Below are 19922 nucleotides of genomic sequence, written 5' to 3'. Positions count from 1 at the left end.
CCTTAACGCCCAGAGAAGTTTTTTATGATATAGGCATTAGGAATTGTATGCAACTGTTAAGAACGAGAGTCCAAGGTTAGTTGTGTGTACATGTTTATGATATGCTTTTAATTCATATATTGACATTTTATCATGATGTGTTGTTACTTATGTGGTATATATTAGACTATGTAATGTCCAGTTTGAACAGTCATTTCATCTGCATTGGTATTTTTTATTGTAAACAATTTGCTTATGATAATAAATTAATTGAATGATTGACATTCCAATATATTTTCTAAAGTTATACTAAAATTCACACCAAAGATTTTAGAAAATAAACACCGCTCTACGTTTAATTGCCCCTCTTGATAGATCTGGAAAAATGAAAAAACACCAAAAGTAGGATAAACATGCCATTCACTAGTTTTAGGTAAGTGCAGGTTTAACATGTATAGTTATCTGCTGCTGCAGGACCCTGTGGAACTACCAGCAGGAGTCATGGGAGAAAAACATCACAATGCACAATCTGATTGGTTGATCCTGTGGGACACCCAAAGCACTGCACAGTGTGATTGTCAGGATGCAATATGAAGACAAATGTTGCCGTTTTAGGACTCTGGGACTCAGGATCCTGAGTCCTGAAAAACCAAAGAAAAGTAAGGATTGTGTAGGCATACCCTGACCCCTAGCCCTTGTAGGGGGTTCCCACAGGAGGACAAACATAAACACATGCTTTGGGTTTACTGGGGTCCTATGGGAACCAGGCTGGCCCCCATCCCCTGTATGGGGATGGGGGGGAGGCAGGAGCTTTGTTTTGGGGGCAACGAAGGCCTCGCCTTGAGGAACATGACAGACCTGATGGCTTTCAGGAGCGGCATTAAAACTTGTCTGTTTACACATTAACTAGATTCTGTCCTGATCCTTTAGGAGTATTCATCTAGCGCCAGGACACCTTCGGGTAACAGCACGCTGTATGAATGCAAAAAATAAATAAATTAAATAAATATGGTCTCCCACTGGACAAATTTACCTCACCTATGACTATCAGGAATTGACAAAGGCAGGTGAAAATCCTTCTCCAGAGACTGAGATCTAAGCACCAGTGTGGAGTTCTCCCCATCCATGAATCCCACTCAAGCAGTAAGTATGTGGGTGTATGTGGAAAGCTTGGCTTGTCTTTGAAGTTTGTGAACTCCCACAAAATGGTAGGTATGTGAACATTCAGAAACTGCTATAATTCCACTTTCCAGCATAGAAAGAGTGGTATTTTCACCTCGGCCAAGCAGTAGAATAAATCCCTTCCAAGGGTTGAATCAGGAATGGGTCACCACCAGGAGAGTAGTCGAAAGGATTTGTCCAAGGGATGAAATAATGTCATGGCAGACAACAAGAAACAAAAACATGTGCATTTGCACAGGGGAATCCATTCCCACTGTGGAGCTCTCTGACAACGGGGTGCTGTGAAATCAGGTGATTTCCCAATGAATCTGTATTGAAATGTGTGTGAGATGCTACTTTGCATGCAGTTTGGAAAGGGAATTTGTGAACTTCCTAAAGTTTTAAAACTACACTCATGCATAGATTTAAAAATCTGAGTGCAGTTTTACTACTTTGTTGTGAATGGGCCCCAGTGGACCTCCCTATTGGTGAAACTATTCCTAATTGTTGATTCATTTTGATTACTGTTCATTTGTAAGGCACCTTCACTTGTGCAGAGCAAGAGGGTGAAGGTTTTGTTCAAGCAGATAACTGTTCATATGATTACAATAATGAAATGTGTCAACAATAGTTTTTTAAAATGTGCCTATGTATTACTTCAGTTATTAATTGAATCACAGGAGTGTCCATGGCCATGCTGATTTTTATCAATTTCTAAACAGTAGCCAGTCCTGGTTCCAGTGGAAGTTGTAGAAAGTAAAAAGGGTTCTTCAAGATACTGTTTTCCTTCTTCTCTTGACCCATTCTGCCAGGGCTCCCAGAAGCAGTGCCAGGGCCCACCAGGGACTCCTTTCAGCAACTGCACACATGCCTTATTTTCAATAGGATTAGATTCACCCATGGCCTTAAATGTTGTTTATGTAATAACCGACATTTATGTAACATGCTCATCCCTTGAGGCATTTCCAAAGTTAGTCACTGTTCTCAAACATCTGTTCTTCCTATAACGAAATGAGTAAACAGTGAAGGAAACCGGTTTTTCCTGGGAGTGTCTGTAATGCTTCAGCTTGTGACAGAGATGCTTATAAACCATCCTTGGCTGGTGTCCAGTCTGTCCTTGCCAGCATCATCCCTCCCTCCGTCTCCTCCTGTGTTATCCTATAAATCCCAGTCACAGGAGCAGCAGGACTCAGATATCACTGTCCCCGCCATGATGAAGACTGCAGCCGCCATCTTGCTCCTGGCCGCCCTCCTGGGGCTCTGCATGATGCCTCCGGTGGAGGGAGACAAATATCCTATAGGTGAGTGCACAGGCACCAGATGTTGAGGCACCTCCGGGGGAGAGAGAGGGCTCTCCTGCAGGTGAGTGCACAGGCACCAGGTGTTCAGGCACCTCGGGTGGAGGGAGAGGACTCTCCTGCAGTTGAGTGCACAGGCACCAGATGTTCAGGCACCTCCTGTGGAGGGAGAGGGCTCTCCTGCAGGAGAGTGCACAGGCACCAGATGTAGAGACACCTCGGGTGGAGGGAGAGGACTCTCCCGCTGGTGAGTGCACAGGCACCAGATGTTCAGGCGCCTCTTGTGGAGGGAGAGTACTCTCCTGCAGGAGAGTGCACAGGCACCAGATGTTCAGACACCTCCGGGGGAGGGAGAGGGCTCTCCTGCAGGTGAGTGCACAGGCACCAGATGTACAGGCACCTCCTGTGGAGGGAGAGGACACTCCTGCAGGTGAGTGCACAGGCTCCAGATGTTCAGGCACCTCCTGAGGAGGAGGAGGACTCCCCTGCAGGTGAGTGCACAGGCACCAGATGTAGAGACACCTCGGGTGGAGGGAGAGGACTCTCCCGCAGGTGAGTGCACAGGCACCAGATGTTCAGGCGCCTCCGGTGGAGGGAGAGTACTCTCCTGCAGGAGAGTGCACAGGCACCAGATGTTCAGACACCTCCGGGGGAGGGAAAGGGCTCTCCTGCAGGTGAGTGCACAGGCACCAGATGTACAGTCACCTCCTGTGGAGGGAGAGGACACTCCTGCAGGTGAGTGCACAGGCTCCAGATGTTCAGGCGCCTCCGGGGGAGGGAGAGGGCTCTCCTGCAGGTGAGTGCACAGGCACCAGATGTTCAGACACCTCCGGGGGAGGGAGAGGGATCTCCTGCAGGTGAGTGCACAGGCACCAGATGTTCAGGCACCTCGGGTGGAGGGAGAGGGCTCTCCTGCAGGTGAGTGCACAGGCACCAGATGTTCAGACACCTCCGGGGGAGGGAGAAGGCTCCCCTGCAGGTGAGTGCACAGGCACCAGATGTACAGGCACCTCCTGTGGAGGGAGAGGACACTCCTGCAGGTGAGTGCACAGGCTCCAGATGTTCAGGCGCCTCCGGGGAGGGAGAGGGCTCTCCTGCAGGTGAGTGCACAGGCACCAGATGTTCAGACACCTCCGGGGGAGGGAGAGGGCTCTCCTGCAGGTGAGTGCACAGGCACCAGATGTTCAGGCACCTCGGGTGGAGGGAGAGGGCACTCCTGCAGGTGAGTGCACAGGCACCAGATGTTCAGACACCTCCGGGGGAGGGAGAGGTCTCTCCTGCAGGTGAGTGCACAGGCACCAGATGTTCAGACACCTCCGGGGGAGGGAGAGGGCTCTCCTGCAGGTGATTGCACAGGCACCAGATGTTCAGACACCTCCGGGGAGGGAGAGGGCTCTCCTGCAGGAGAGTGCACAGGTACCAGATGTTCAGACACCTCCGGGGGAGGGAGAGGGCTCTCCTGCAGGGGAGTGCACAGGCACCAGATGTTCAGGTGCCTCCGGGGGAGGTAGAGGGCTCTCCTGCAGGTGAGTGCACAGGCGCCAGATGTTCAGGCACCTGCGGTGGAGGGAGAGGACACCCCTGCAGGAGAGTGCACAGGCACCAGATGTTCAGACCCCTCTGGGGGAGGGAGAGGGCTCTCCTGCAGGTGAGTGCACAGGCACCAGATGTTCAGGCACCTCGGGTGGAAGGAGAGGGCTCTCCTGCAGGTGAGTGCACAGGCACCAGATGTTCAGACACCTCCGGGGAGGGAGAGGACTCCCCTGCAGGTGAGTGCACAGGCACCAGATGTGCAGACACCTCCGGGGGGAGGGAGAGGACTCTCCTGCAGGAGAGTGCACAGGCACCAGATGTGCAGACACCTGCGGTGGAGGGAGAGGACTACCCTGCAGGTGAGTGCACAGGCACCAGATGTTCAGACGCCTCCGGGGGAGGGAGAGGGCTCTCCTGCAGGTGAGTGCACAGGCACCAGATGTTCAGGCACCTCCTGTGGAGGGAGAGGACTCCCCTGCAGGTGAGTGCACAGGCACCAGATATTCAGGCACCTCCTATGGATGGAGAGTACTCTCCTGCAGTTGAGTGAACAGGCACCAGATGTTCAGGCACCTCCTGTTGAGGGAGATGGCTCTCCTGCAAGTGAGTGCTCAGGCACCAGATGTTCAGGCACCTCCTGTGGAGGGAGAGGACTCTCCTGCAGGAGAGTGCACAGGCACCAGATGTGCAGACACCTCCGGGGGAGGGAGAGGACTCTCCTGCAGGAGAGTGCACAGGCACCAGATGTTCAGGCACCTGCGGTGGAGGGAGAGGACTCCCCTGCAGGTGAGTGCACAGGCACCAGATGTTCAGACACCTCAGGGAGAGGGCTCTCCTGCAGGTGAGTGCACAGGCACCAGATGTTCAGGCACCTCCTGTGGAGGGAGAGGACTCCCCTGCAGGTGAGTGCACAGGCACCAGATATTCAGGCACCTCCTATGGAGGGAGAGGACTCTCCTGCAGGAGAGTGCACAGGCACCAGATGTTCAGGTGCCTCCAGGGAGGGAGAGGGCTCTCCTGCAGGTGAGTGCACAGGCACCAGTTGTTCAGGCACCTCCTGTTGAGGGAGATGGCTCTCCTGCAGGTGAGTGCACAGGCACCAGATGTTCAGGCACCTCCTGTGGAGGGAGAGGACTCTCCTGCAGGAGAGTGCACAGGCACCAGATGTGCAGACACCTCTGGGGGAGGGAGAGGACTCTCCTGAAGGAGAGTGCACAGGCACCAGATGTTCAGGCACCTGCGGTGGAGGGAGAGGACTCCCCTGCAGGTGAGTGCACAGGCACCAGATGTTCAGACACCTCTGGGGGAGGGAGAGGGCTCTCCTGCAGGCGAGTGCACAGGCACCAGATGTTCAGGCACCTCCTGTGGAGGGAGAGGACTTCCCTGCAGGTGAGTGCACAGGCACCAGATATTCAGGCACCTCCTATGGAGGGAGAGGACTCTCCTGCAGGAGAGTGCACAGGAACCAGATGTTCAGGTGCCTCCGGGGGAGGGAGAGGGCTCTCCTGCAGGTGAGTGCACAGGCACCAGATGTTCAGGCACCTCCTGTTGAGGGAGATGGCTCTCCTGCAGGTGAGTGCACAGGCACCAGATGTTCAGGCACCTCCTGTGGAGGGAGAGGACTCTCCTGCAGGAGAGTGCACAGGCACCAGATGTACAGACACCTCCGGGGGAGGGAGAGGACTCTCCTGCAGGAGAGTGCACAGGCACCAGATGTTCAGGCACCTGCGGTGGAGGGAGAGGACTCCCCTGCAGGTGAGTGCACAGGCACCAGATGTTCAGACACCTCTGGGGGAGGGCTCTCCTGCAGGTGAGTGCACAGGCACCAGATGTTCAGGCACCTCCTGTGGAGGGAGAGGACTCCCCTGCAGGTGAGTGCACAGGCACCAGATATTCAGGCACCTCCTATGGAGGGAGAGGACTCTCCTGCAGGAGAGTGCACAGGCACCAGTTGTTCAGGCACCTCCTGTTGAGGGAGATGGCTCTCCTGCAGGTGAGTGCACAGGCACCAGATGTTCAGGCACCTCCTGTGGAGGGAGAGGGCGCTCCTGCAGGTGACTGCACAGGCACCAGATGTTCAGGTGCCTCCGGGGGAGGGAGAGGGCTCTTCTGCAGGTGAGTGCACAGGCACCAGATGTTCAGGCACCTCCTATGGAGGGAGAGGACTCTCCTGCAGGAGAGTGCACAGGCACCAGATGTTCAGGTGCCTCCGGGGGAGGGAGAGGGCTCTCCTGCAGGTGAGTGAACAGGCACCAGATGTTCAGGCACCTCCTGTTGAGGGAGATGGCTCTCCTGCAGGTGAGTGCACAGGCACCAGATGTTCAGGCACCTCCTGTGGAGGGAGAGGGCTCTCCTGCAGGAGAGTGCACATGCACCAGATGTTCAGGCCTTTCAGTATCTGGATGAAAGCTTCACCTGAGGGATGGAAGTTGTGTCTCTTTCTGGAGACTGACTGCATAATGAAGTGAATAGTCAAGCGGGTCTGCATAGAGTTGGAGGAGCTTGAGTTGTGAGAGTGGGAAAGCCCAGGATGTGTAAGGCACAGTGCCCATGTTCAGGGTCTGCCTCCTGCACTTGAAATGAGCAGCTTATCCACAACTCTCAACAGGCAGCAGGATACAGGTTTCAGGAGGTCAAGGCTTGAAAAACGGGCTTTCAAAGCTTCAGTCTGCTTTGTAAAGTTTTCCAGCTCTTTGCCAGAGCAGCTCATTTAGGGCCCAAAATGATAGCAGTTTTTCCGCATCCTCCGGGCCGGCGGAAACCACGGCCGGCCCGGAGGATGCGGAAAATCCGTCTGCGATCCTAATCGACCCCTTAGTCTGTTTTTTTTTTGCATTCTGAGACTTTATTTCCTGTTTTGTCCTTTAGAAAATAAGGACTACACTACAAATCCCAGAATGCAAATCCAAATTCGAAACGATGAGCTATTTCCAATGGACTTGCAAACCTTGAAAACTGTGTACATGGACTATTGGGGAAGTGTAAAACTGTCCTACTTTTTCAGGTACATTGACCACTTGTCACCAAACAGCACAGAGTAAAAGGACCCACCTGCTTGGTGCGATCCTAATCAGATTTAGGGGAAGTAGAGCATTCAAGCAAGCATCCCAAGGCAGCAGAACTCCTTAGAGTGGGGCCACTGGGAGGAATTCCTTCGTGAACAGTGTATTAACAAATGAGGCTAAAATGGTGCATTTTACAGCACAGTGTTTGAACATATTTGGTCTAAAAGCCATACGTTTTGAGGGCTGTTCTGTAAAGAATGTCCTGAAATATTCCAATACTTCAGGCACTAACACACTCCCCAGGGGCATTCTTTCTCCACAGCAGCACACCATGTGTCAGAAAGTCCAGTACACACACTGGCTGTGCAGAGCCTTTCACAGGGCTGAAATTTGCACTGGTAACTAATGCAAAGCAATGCCTTAAAGTGTAATTTATGAACCTCATAAAAGGCGACCCCCTTAATGCCTGGCTGGAGCTGGTGGATTCTTAGCAGCATTCGGACAACCTTTGCCTGTGCCTGGTATGTTCTGAGACTTTCCAACTGGTCCTGGGGTTACCAAAGGAGACAGGAGCCCGACTCATAATTGGATGTTATGTTAAGTGTGCATATTTTTGGGATTTGAGGGTCATGCATCTTCTAGGCTGACAAACATATATACTGATGAAGTGTGTGTGGTGCTTCTTAGTGGCACCGTGTGTTTCTGGATACTGCCGTACTTAGATAAAATACAGTATGCTCAGTCTGATGCAAGCGCGTGGACTATGATGGTGGGACACGACACTGTGAACACACTGATAGCCAAGTGTGGCCTACCTGTCCTGTGCTGCATGCAAGGTGCTCACTCTAATATTTGATGATGAAAATTGGGCAGGTGAAGCAAATTGCACCGTCAGAATATGAGGCACCCAGAGGTCAGACACTGTTCATTCACCCCATTTCTATAAGACATGTAAAAACACCAAAGAAGCCCATGTTTAGGCTGTGAGGTTGACCCTGTAGTTATTGCTGCATGTCCATGCACTGTCTCCTCTGACACACTGCTATGTGTGGAGGAAGGTGCTATCTCTGTGTGACCCTGTAGTTATTGTTCCATGTCCATTCACTGTCTCCTCTGATTCACTGCTAGGTGTGGAGGAAGGTGCTATCTCTGTGTGACCCTGTAGTTATTGTTCCATGTCCATTCACTGTCTCCTCTGATTCACTGCTAGGTGTGGAGGAAGGTGCTATCTCTGAGTGTGACTCTGTTCTTATTGCTCCATGCCCATACACTGTCCCCTCTGACACACAGTAAGTGTGGAGGAAGGTGCTATCTCTGAGTGTGACCCTGTAGTTATTGCTGCATGAACAGTTACTGTCTCTTCTGACTCACTGCGAGAGTGATGAGTGCTGGAGACAGCAGTGATTAGTAGACAGCAGTAGATTGAAGGACACAGAGTGATGAGTGGTAAGGTAAAGAGTGGATAGACTAGAGAGCCATAGAAAGAGCAGTGTAGAGCAGAGTGGGAGAGAGAATCAGCAATAAGTGAAGAGAAGTGCACTGATGAACATCATGATGAAGAGTGGAAGAAAGAAGTGAACGTTACCAGTGAAGAGCCAAAGGTAGAGAAGGAATAATCTGGAAAACTATAGAGTAAATAGTGGAAGAGTGAATAACACTGGAGCGATGAGCAGGAGGGTTATGAACGCTGTGGCAGAGAGTGGTAGAGTGAGGCGTGTGAGTAGAATAGTGGGGAATGAAAGAATGCAGAGAGGTAAAGACAAGAGGATGAGAGAGGAGGTCAGGTGAAGCGAACATAGAGCTATTATGTGAGACAAGCTAAAATGTCCCTCAGAAGTGCTGGAAGTGTCATAAAACTGCACTTCTGTCAAATCCCTTTGATGCAGCTTAATGGCATATTATTCCCCTTTCTCCAAATGAGTATTTCTGAGAGTTTCTTAGTACCCTTTGACAGTAGTTCTGCTGTTAACGTCAGAGAGCTGTGCCTCTATTTCAAAATGTTAATAATCCTCATGATGTGTTTCATTGCCAGAGATCCAGGGACTTGCCCCAATTTATTGCTTGACTGTCTGTCCCCAGTGCCACCTCCAACATGCCAGAGTGACAATGTGTGCTGAAGAATCAGAAGTGCCGCGACCAGTCTGGGATAAAATGTGTAAATGCTGTGATAAGTAGAGTGTCCTTAGGATCTCTACTTTTTCAAGTCAAGAGTCACTTATTAATCTCTTTTGATGTTTTTTCACATATCAATAGTAGAGAGGAAGAAGGAGGAGTGTGGTAAAGGAGAGTTGGTTGATGCAATAAGGAGGGACATAGAGAGAAGAACGGCAAAGTGAAGTGCGATACAGAAGATCGCTAGGAATGATAGGGTGGAGTGAGGAGTAGTTGAGTGAAGCGTGGCAGAGTCATGAACAGTAGGGAGAAGAGCAGTAGAGTGAGGAGTGGTATAAGAGAAGGGCAGTATATTCAGGAGTGGTATAAGAGAAGAGCAGTAGAGTCAGGAGTGGTATAAGAGAAGAGCAGTATATTCAGGAGTGGTATAAAAGAAGAGCAGTAGAGTCAGGAGTGGTACAGAGTACAGGCAGGAGTGGTTTAGAGAGGGGATGTAAAGTCAGGAGAGGTAAAGAGAAGAGCAGTAGATTCAGGCATGATAAAGAGAGAAGCAGTTAAGAGAATGAGAGTGATGAAAAGAAATAAAATGTTAGAGGAAAGACAAGAAGAGTGAATAGCCGTAGACTGAAGAGCATGAAGTGAGGTATGGTAGATTGTGGAACAGCAGAGAGAAGAGTGACCTTGTGGAATTTGATTAAGGGACTATTGGTGGAGAAAACAGCTGTAGTTAAATTTTTGGCGAGTGAGGAGCAATAGAGAGGAGTGGTGGAGTCATGAATTGTATAGTGATGAGTAGGAGTTGAGGAGCATTAGAAAAAGGAGTGGTAGATAGTAGAGGAAAAAGCAATAGAGGGAAGGACTGTAAAATAAGGAGAAGTAGCAAGAAGAGAAATAAAACAACCAGGGCAGAGTGAAGAGCAGCAGAGCTAATAGTGGTATAAATATGAGGGCACAAAGAAGAGAATTAGAATGAAGACTGATAGAAAGAGTGATAGAGAGAAGTGAAGTAGAGAGAAGAATGGTAGAGAATAGTGGTACAGTGAACGACAACAGAGTAAAGCCTTGTAGAGTGAGGAGTAGTAGACGGAGTAGTAGACAGGAGAGCTGTAGACTGTGGAGTGATACATTGATGACTGATAGAGTGAGCAGTAGTAGAGAGAGGAGCAGTGGACTGTGTAATGATAGAGTGATACCTAGTAGAGTGAGAGGTAGTGGAGAGAAGAGCAGTAGACTTGAGTGATGACTGGTAGCGTGAGGGGAGTAGTATAGAGGGGAGCGGTAGACTGTGGAGTGATAGAGCGATGACTGGTAGAGTGATTCATATTAGGGAGAGGAGCAGTAGACACTGGAGTGATAGAGCGATGACTGGTAGAGTGATTCGTATTAGGGAGAGGAGCAGTAGACTCTGGAGTGATTGAGCGATGACTGGGAGAGTGATTCATATTAGAGAGAGGAGCAGTAGACTCTGGAGTGATAGAGCGATGACTGGTAGAGTAATTCGCATTAGGGAGAGGAGCAGTAGACTCTGGAGTGATAGAGTGATGACTGGTAGAGTGATTCATATTAGGGAGAGGAGCAGTAGACACTGGAGTGATAGAGCGATGACTGGTAGAGTGATTCGGATTAGAGAAAGGAGCTGTAGACTCTGGAGTGATAGAGCGATGACTGGGAGAGTGATTCATATTAGAGAGAGGAGCAGTAGACTCTGGAGTGATAGAGCGATGACTGGTAGAGTGATTCGTATTAGGGAGAGGAGCAGTAGACTCTGGAGTGATAGAGTGATGACTGGTAGAGTGATTCATATTAGGGAGAGGAGCAGTAGACACTGGAGTGATAGAGCAATGACTGGGAGAGTGATTTCGGATTAGAGAAAGGAGCAGTAGACTCTGGAGTGGTAGAGCGATGACTGGGAGAGTGATTCATATTAGAGAGAGGAGCAGTAGACTCTGGAGTGATAGAGCGATGACTGGTAGAGTGATTCATATTAGAGAGAGGAGCAGTAGACACTGGAGTGATAGAGCGATGACTGTTAGAGTGATTCGGATTAGAGAGAGGAGCAATAGACACTGGAGTGATAGAGCGATGAATGGGAGAGTGATTCGTATTAGAGAGAGGGGCAGTAGACTCTGGAGTGATAGAGTGATGACTGGTAGAGTGATTCATATTAGGGAGAGGAGCAGTAGACACTGGAGTGATAGAGCGATGACTGGTAGAGTGATTCGTATTAGGGAGAGGAGCAGTAGACTCTGGAGTGATTGAGCGATGACTGGGAGAGTGATTCATATTAGAGAGAGGAGCAGTAGACTCTGGAGTGATAGAGCGATGACTGGTAGAGTAATTCGCATTAGGGAGAGGAGCAGTAGACTCTGGAGTGATAGAGTGATGACTGGTAGAGTGATTCATATTAGGGAGAGGAGCAGTAGACACTGGAGTGATAGAGCGATGACTGGTAGAGTGATTTGGATTAGAGAAAGGAGCAGTAGACTCTGGAGTGATAGAGCGATGACTGGGAGAGTGATTCATATTAGAGAGAGGAGCAGTAGACTCTGGAGTGATAGAGCGATGACTGGTAGAGTGATTCGTATTAGGGAGAGGAGCAGTAGACTCTGGAGTGATAGAGTGATGACTGGTAGAGTGATTCATATTAGGGAGAGGAGCAGTAGACACTGGAGTGATAGAGCGATGACTGGGAGAGTGATTCGGATTAGAGAAAGGAGCAGTAGACTCTGGAGTGGTAGAGCGATGACTGGGAGAGTGATTCATATTAGAGAGAGGAGCAGTAGACTCTGGAGTGATAGAGCGATGACTGGTAGAGTGATTCATATTAGAGAGAGGAGCAGTAGACACTGGAGTGATAGAGCGATGACTGTTAGAGTGATTCGGATTAGAGAGAGGAGCAATAGACACTGGAGTGATAGAGCGATGAATGGGAGAGTGATTCGTATTAGAGAGAGGGGCAGTAGACTCTGGAGTGATAGAGCGATGACTGTTAGAGTGATTCGGATTAGAGAGAGGAGCAGTAGACTGGAGAGTGATAGAGTGATGACTGGTAGAGTGATTCATATTAGAGAGAGGAGCAGTAGACTGTAGAGTGATAGAGTGATGACTGGTAGAGTGATTCGCATTAGAGAGAGGAGCAGTAGATTGTAGAGTTATAGATTGATGACTGGTAGAGTGATTCGTATTAGGGAGAGGAGCAGTAGACACTGGAGTGATAGAGCGATGACTGGTAGAGTGATTCGGATTAGAGAGAGGAGCAGTAGATTGTAGAGTGATAGAGTGATGACTGGTAGAGTGATTCGTATTAGAGAGAGGAGCAGTAGACTGTAGAGTAATAGAGTGATGACTGGGAGAGTGATTCGTATTAGAGAGAGGAGCAGTAGACTGTAGAGTGATAGAGTGATGACTGGTAAAGTGATTCGTATTAGGGAGAGGAGCAGTAGACACTGGAGTGATAGAGTGATGACTGGTAGAGTGATTTGTATTAGGGAGAGGAGCAGTAGACTGTAGAGTGATAGAGTGATGACTGGTAGAGTGATTCAGTTTAGAGAGAGGAGCAGTAGACTGTAGAGTGATATAGTGATGACTGGTAGAGTGATTCGTATTAGAGAGAGGAGCAGGAGACTGTAGAGTGATAGAGTGATGACTGGGAGAGTGATTTGTATTAGAGAGAGGAGCAGTAGACTCTGGAGTGATAGAGCGATGACTGGTAGAGTGATTCATATTAGAGAGAGGAGCAGTAGACACTGGAGTGATAGAGCGATGACTGGTAGAGTGATTCATATTAGAGAGAGGAGGAGTAGACTCTGGAGTGATAGAGCGATGACTGGTAGAGTGATTCGTATTAGGGAGAAGAGCAGTAGACTCTGGAGTGATAGAGCGATGACTGGGAGAGTGATTCATATTAGAGAGAGGAGCAGTAGACTGTAGAGTGATAGAGTGATGACTGGGAGAGGTTTTCGTATTAGAGAGCGGAGCAGTAGACTGTAGAGTGATATAGTGATGACTGTTAGAGTGATTCGTATTAGGGAGAGGAGCAGGAGACACTGGAGTGATAGAGTGATGACTGGTAGAGTGATTCATATTAGACAGAGGAGCAGTAGACTCTGGAGTGATAGAGCGATGACTGGTATAGTGATTCGTATTAGGGAGAGGACCAGTAGACTCTGGAGTGATAGAGCGATGACTGGTAGAGTGATTCGTATTAGGGAGAGGAGCAGTAGACTCTGGAGTGATAGAGCGATGACTGGGAGAGTGATTCATATTAGAGAGAGGAGCAGTAGACTGTAGAGTGATAGAGCGATGACTGGTAGAGTGATTCATATTAGAGAGAGGAGCAGTAGACTCTAGAGTGATAGAGCGATGACTGGTAGAGTGATTCGTATTAGAGAGAGGGGCAGTAGACTCTGGAGTGATAGAGCGATGACTGGGAGAGTGATTCATATTAGAGAGAGGAGCAGTAGACTGTAGAGTGATAGAGCGATGACTGGTAGAGTGATTCATATTAGAGAGAGGAGCAGTAGACTCTAGAGTGATAGAGCGATGACTGGTAGAGTGATTCGGATTAGAGAGAGGAGCAGTAGACTGGAGAGTGATAGAGTGATGACTGGTAGAGTGATTCATATTAGAGAGAGGAGCAGTAGACTGTAGAGTGATAGAGTGATGACTGGTAGAGTGATTCGCATTAGAGAGAGGAGCAGTAGACTGTAGAGTTATAGATTGATGACTGGTAGAGTGATTCGTATTAGGGAGAGGAGCAGTAGACACTGGAGTGATAGAGCGATGACTGGTAGAGTGATTCGGATTAGAGAGAGGAGCAGTAGATTGTAGAGTGATAGAGTGATGACTGGTAGAGTGATTCGTATTAGAGAGAGGAGCAGTAGACTGTAGAGTAATAGAGTGATGACTGGGAGAGTGATTCGTATTAGAGAGAGGAGCAGTAGACTGTAGAGTGATAGAGTGATGACTGGTAAAGTGATTCGTATTAGGGAGAGGAGCAGTAGACACTGGAGTGATTCAGTGATGACTGGTAGAGTGATTTGTATTAGGGAGAGGAGCAGTAGACTGTAGAGTGATAGAGTGATGACTGGTAGAGGGATTCAGTTTAGAGAGAGGAGCAGTAGACTGTAGAGTGATATAGTGATGACTGGTAGAGTGATTCGTATTAGAGAGAGGAGCAGGAGACTGTAGAGTGATAGAGTGATGACTGGGAGAGTGATTTGTATTAGAGAGAGGAGCAGTAGACTCTGGAGTGATAGAGCGATGACTGGTAGAGTGATTCATATTAGAGAGAGGAGCAGTAGACACTGGAGTGATAGAGCGATGACTGGTAGAGTGATTCATATTAGAGAGAGGAGCAGTAGACTCTGGAGTGATAGAGCGATGACTGGTAGAGTGATTCGTATTAGGGAGAAGAGCAGTAGACTCTGGAGTGATAGAGCGATGACTGGGAGAGTGATTCATATTAGAGAGAGGAGCAGTAGACTGTAGAGTGATAGAGTGATGACTGGGAGAGTTATTCGTATTAAAGAGCGGAGCAGTAGACTGTAGAGTGATATAGTGATGACTGTTAGAGTGATTCATATTAGGGAGAGGAGCAGGAGACACTGGAGTGATAGAGTGATGACTGGTAGAGTGATTCATATTAGACAGAGGAGCAGTAGACTCTGGAGTGATAGAGCGATGACTGGTATAGTGATTCGTATTAGGGAGAGGACCAGTAGACTCTGGAGTGATAGAGCGATGACTGGTAGAGTGATTCATATTAGGGAGAGGAGCAGTAGACTCTGGAGTGATAGAGCGATGACTGGGAGAGTGATTCATATTAGAGAGAGGAGCAGTAGACTCTGGAGTGATAGAGTCATGACTGGTAGAGTGATTAGTATTAGGGAGAGGAGCAGTAGACTGTAGAGTGATAGAGTGATGACTGGTCGAGTGATTTGGATTAGAGAGAGGAGCAGTAGACTGTAGAGTGATAGAGTGATGACTGGTAGAGTGATTCGTATTAGGGAGAGGAGCAGTAGACTGTAGAGTGATAGAGTGATGACTGGGAGAGTGATTCGTATTAGGGAGAGGAGCAGTAGACACTGTAGTGATGGATCGATGACTGGGAGAGTGATTCGGATTAGAGAAAGGATCAGTAGACTCTGGAGTGATAGAGCGATGACTGGGAGAGTGATTCATATTAGAGAAAGGAGCAGTAGACTCTGGAGTGAAAGAGCGATGACTGGTCGAGTGATTCGGATTAGACAAAGGAGCAGTAGACTCTGGAGTGATAGAGCGATGACTGGTTGAGTGATTCAGATTAGAGAGAGGAGCAGTGGGCTGTAGAGTGATAGAGTTATGACTGGTAGAGTGATTCGTATTAGGGAGAGGAGCAGTAGACTGTAGAGTGATAGAGTGATGACTGGGAGAGTGATTCGTATTAGGGAGAGGAGCAGTAGACACTGGAGTGATGGATCGATGACTGGGAGAGTGATTGGGATTAGAGAAAGGAGCAGTGGACTCTGGAGTGATAGAGTGATGACTGGTAGAGTGATTCGTATTAGGGAGAGGAGCAGTAGACTGTAGAGTAATAGAGTGATGACTGGTAGAGTGATTTGTATTAGGGAGAGGAGCAGTAGACACTGGAGTGATGGATCGATGACTGGGAGAGTGATTCGGATTAGAGAGAGGAGCAGTAGACTGTAGAGGGATAGAGTGATGACTGGTAGAGTGATTCGTATTAGAGAGAGGGGCAGTAGACTGTAGAGTGATAGAGTGATGACTGGTAGAGTGATTCATATTAGAGAGAGGAGCAGTAGACTGTAGAGTGATAGAGTGATGACTGGGAGAGTGATTCATATTAGAGAGAGGAGCAGTAGACTGTAGAGTGATAGAGTGATGACTGGTAGAGTGATTCGTATTAGGGAGAGGAGCAGTAGACACTGGAGTGATAGAGTGATGACTGGGAGAGTGATTCGTATTAGAGAGAGTAGCAGTAGACACTGGAGTGATAGAGCGATGACTGGTAGAGTGATTCGTATTAGGAAGAGAAGCAGTAGACACTGGAGTGATGGATCGATGACTGGGAGAGTGATTCGTATTAGGGAGAGGAGCAATAGACACTGGAGTGATAGAGCGATGACTGGTAGACTGATTCGTATTAGAGAGAGGAGCAGTAGACACTGGAGTGATAGAGCAATGACTGGTAGAGTGATTCGTATTAGGAAGAGAAGCAGTAGACACTGGAGTGATAGAGCGATGACTGGTAGAGTGATTCGTATTATAGAGAGGAGCAGTAGACACTGTAGTGATAGAGCGATGACTGGTAGAGTGATTCGTATTAGAGAGAGGAGCAGTAGACACTGGAGTGATAGAGCGATGACTGGTAGAGTGATTCGTATTAGGAAGAGGAGCAATAGACACTGGAGTGATAGAGCGATGACTGGTAGAGTGATTCGTATTAGAGAGAGGAGCAGTAGACACTGGAGTGATAGAGCGATGACTGGTAGAGTGATTCGTATTAGGAAGAGAAGCAGTAGACACTGGAGTGATGGATCGATGACTGGGAGAGTGATTCGTATTAGGGAGAGGAGCAATAGACACTGGAGTGATAGAGCGATGACTGGTAGAGTGATTCGTATTAGGGAGAGGAGCAATAGACACTGGAGTGATAGAGCGATGACTGGTAGAGTGATTCATATTAGAGAGAGGAGCAGTAGACACTGGAGTGATAGAGTGATGGCTGGTAGAGTGATTCGTATTTGGGAGAGGAGCAGTAGACTGGAGTGATAGAGTGATGGCTGGTAGAGTGATTCGTATTTGGGAGAGGAGCAGTGGACTGGAGTGATAGAGTGATGGCTGGTAGAGTGATTCGTATTTGGGAGAGGAGCAGTAGACTGGAGTGATATCATAGTCATCTGCAACATGTACAAAACACATTGACAAAGACAACAGATACCACCCAGGTGCAACGTTTTGGCTTTGCCAATGCTTGTTCTGGTTCTCAACATTCTGGGTGGGATTATTCTGCTAGGAAACTTTTGACGTCTTTAAAGCTGGCACTGAGAGGAAGCACACTTGTTTGTTGTATGTTTCCCCAGGGCTGGTCACTAATCCGTAGCCTTGGCTCCACATCTCCTCCATTGGCTCGAGGTTTGCGATGTACTCTTCCATCTCCTCCCTGATTGGGTCTCTTCCTGTAGACTATAGGTAGTCTACAGGGTTAGAAACCTTGCCTCAGGCACCTCCCAAGCAGCAATGGATGTTATCAGATCTCAATGAGGTTCTTGACTTATCAACCATTCCAAATATCCGAGGGAGCTTCAGGCTTCCAGCCCTCATGTTGGTGAGGGAGGCACACTTGATGTCAGCCAGTGTGACAGGGTCTGGGGCTACACCATTCTAGAAGAAGTGCTAGCAGAAATAAATGGATGCTTAGATTCAGGAATTCACATTTTTCTCTGTTCTGTGGCAGCCTAAAATCTTTCCTCCATTGTAGATTGGCAGTCAGGGGCTTAATTACGAGATTACAAAATCATATCTATGCATGGCTTTGGATGGTCTCATAGGTATGGAGCAAGAGAAGACAGCTCACTGTGCTGCCTTGACTTACTCTGCGCTCAGGAGGTGTTCTATGGTGTTGCAGTGGATTTTTTTACTCACACCCCATGAATTTTGACGCTGCTCCAGATTTACAAGGTCATGTAAACCTGGGGAAGCGCCAAATCCTTATTCCTCCAGAGCTGAGGTTAAGAAGGATTAGAACATTGGAATGTTGGGAGCTCCGTTTAAAACAATGGAGTGCTCCGGGCTTATAATGGCTGGTATAAGCCCGGAGCTCCAACATCCCAATGTTTCTTTGTTCACACCTCTGGCTGTGAACAAAGGCTTCAGGGAGCCTGAGGGGATTCCAACCCCCTCACACTCCCATAAGGCTTTGTTATTTTTTGTTAGAACATTCTGTCCTCTAGTGGCAGAATGTTCTAATAGCCTTATAGCCTTTCGTAGATGGGCTATACCGCTATTAAAGTCCCTCTCCCTTGTTAAAGGCCCTCGCCGGTATAGCCCTCTACGGCAGGCAATAAGGCTATAGTAATTGCTTTATTTTCTCTAGTTATTTCCTCCTGCTATGTGTACTGCATTTTACAGCACACAAAGAAAGAGGAAAATACCTCTTAGGATTGCTTCTTTGCAGGTCGAGGATCCTGCAGACAACACAGGCACCCTTCCTCCATAGAGCAATAGGGCCTGCGTTGGCACTAGGCAGCTGAAACTGCGATAGCGCAAGGCGAAAGGATAGGAATGCACCGTAGTGCATAAATATGGTGCATTCCTGCCCTTTTAATATGGCATAGTGCAGAACAACCGAAAGACTTTCTGCACTACCCTACAGCAAATCCCCATAAACAAAGGCATAAGTCTACGAGTGTGTTCATCAATTGTTTTGACACACAAGGACATCATCACCGACATGCATACCCGAACGGGAACCTCATATCTAATAAACACTTCGGCAGCTCTAAAAATTCCATAGCAACAGGTTGCAATGTAATAAAATATTTTGAAGAAGAAAAAGCTGATACTATCCAGATTTCAGGTTGACCTTGCGTCATCAACTTACACTGTTCATCCCTACTAGCAGGCCATCAACCTTTGCTCCCTTGGAATAGTCACAGTTGGCACATATGTAAAGTTTGGTTCTTTTAGTTTATAGGGCACCAGAATGGGTAAACATTCAGAAAGTAGAACCCCGACTTTTGTGATGATGTTGGAATCTTCTAGAATTTAGGGGTTCAATTATGCGAAATTAATGCAGTGCAGCATAGCAAGTCACCTTGCTGCATTGCAGTACGTGACAGGGAAAGGGCAGAAATGTGCCATATTTGAGGTAAAACTGTGCATTCCTGTCCTTTCCCATGCACCGGTGCCCATTTGGCAGCCTAGTGCCAATGCAGGCACCCTTGACAATAGTGGATGTATGCAGGATTTTATTTGTGCAGGAATGAGCACCTTCCTGCACAAAACAGTAGTCACATTCCTCTTTCTATATGTGCTGCAGAACATTCAGTTCTGGTAAATGTGGAACTGTGTCAAAAACCATGAGAGGTGCATAGGAACACTAACGCAACACCCATGGAGTGGCTTCCGAGGGCAGAGATTTGCAATACGTTGTTCTACTCCAGATTTATGAAGCTACTTAGTGCCACACAAAGTGGCTTTGCGTGGCTTCATACTTCTTACTTATGTTTGTGTCACACTCGTACCATGTTGCGTGGTGCAAACATGATGCAAACCTCCTGCTAAAATTACCCTTAGTTCCCCTTCGACTTTAGGGTGCAGTGAAAGGTCACTTGCCAGTAATGCAGCGCCATATGGTGGATAGTTCTGATGATGTGGAGGAGACTAGGTCTGTCCTACAGGCATCCAGAGCCAAGAACATGGGGTCAGACACTTTCATCAGTTTTTGAAGTACTGGTGGATACTGTAGACAAGCTGCATTAGACGTTACAGTCCTGCATTTTTGTGCATTTTTCTAAATTCGCACAGGTTACCATCAACTTGAAGTTGATGGTAATTAGTGTTTCCTAAATTAACAGTTCGCATTTAGGAAAGGCTTCTTGCAGGTGAATTAGGGATTCGGAAATTGCGATTCCCTATTTGCATTCACAATTTAGGAAATCGCAAAAAAAATGCGATTACCTAAGTTGTGAATCCAAAAGCCTTTCATACATAAGGAAAGGCCATTTTGCATTTTGTGATTCGCATCATTTGCAAATGCAAAATTCTTTTAGAAATTTCTTCAAACCTCGAAAATGTTTATTCCTTTTACATGCACAAGTGTTTCACTTTA

At 47.9% G+C, this 19922-nt stretch overlaps 1 long non-coding RNA gene across 1 annotated transcript in view; it reads left to right on the top strand.

Moving 5' to 3' along the window:
• Positions 1 to 2312: 2312 nt before the first annotated feature.
• LOC144762028 (uncharacterized) overlaps positions 2313 to 19922 on the top strand; it is a 44258-nt gene continuing 26648 nt past the window's right edge. Inside the window, exon 1 of the long non-coding RNA XR_013596007.1 lies at positions 2313 to 2441. This is a non-coding gene — a long non-coding RNA (uncharacterized LOC144762028). The remainder of the gene's footprint in view (positions 2442 to 19922) is intronic.

The sequence above is a fragment of the Lissotriton helveticus genome, chromosome 6, assembly GCF_964261635.1.
Source record: "Lissotriton helveticus chromosome 6, aLisHel1.1, whole genome shotgun sequence".
In the NCBI taxonomy this organism is placed as follows: domain Eukaryota; kingdom Metazoa; phylum Chordata; class Amphibia; order Caudata; family Salamandridae; genus Lissotriton; species Lissotriton helveticus.
The sequence above is the reverse complement of the archived record's forward strand: the minus strand, read 5'-3'. Positions and strand labels throughout refer to the sequence as shown.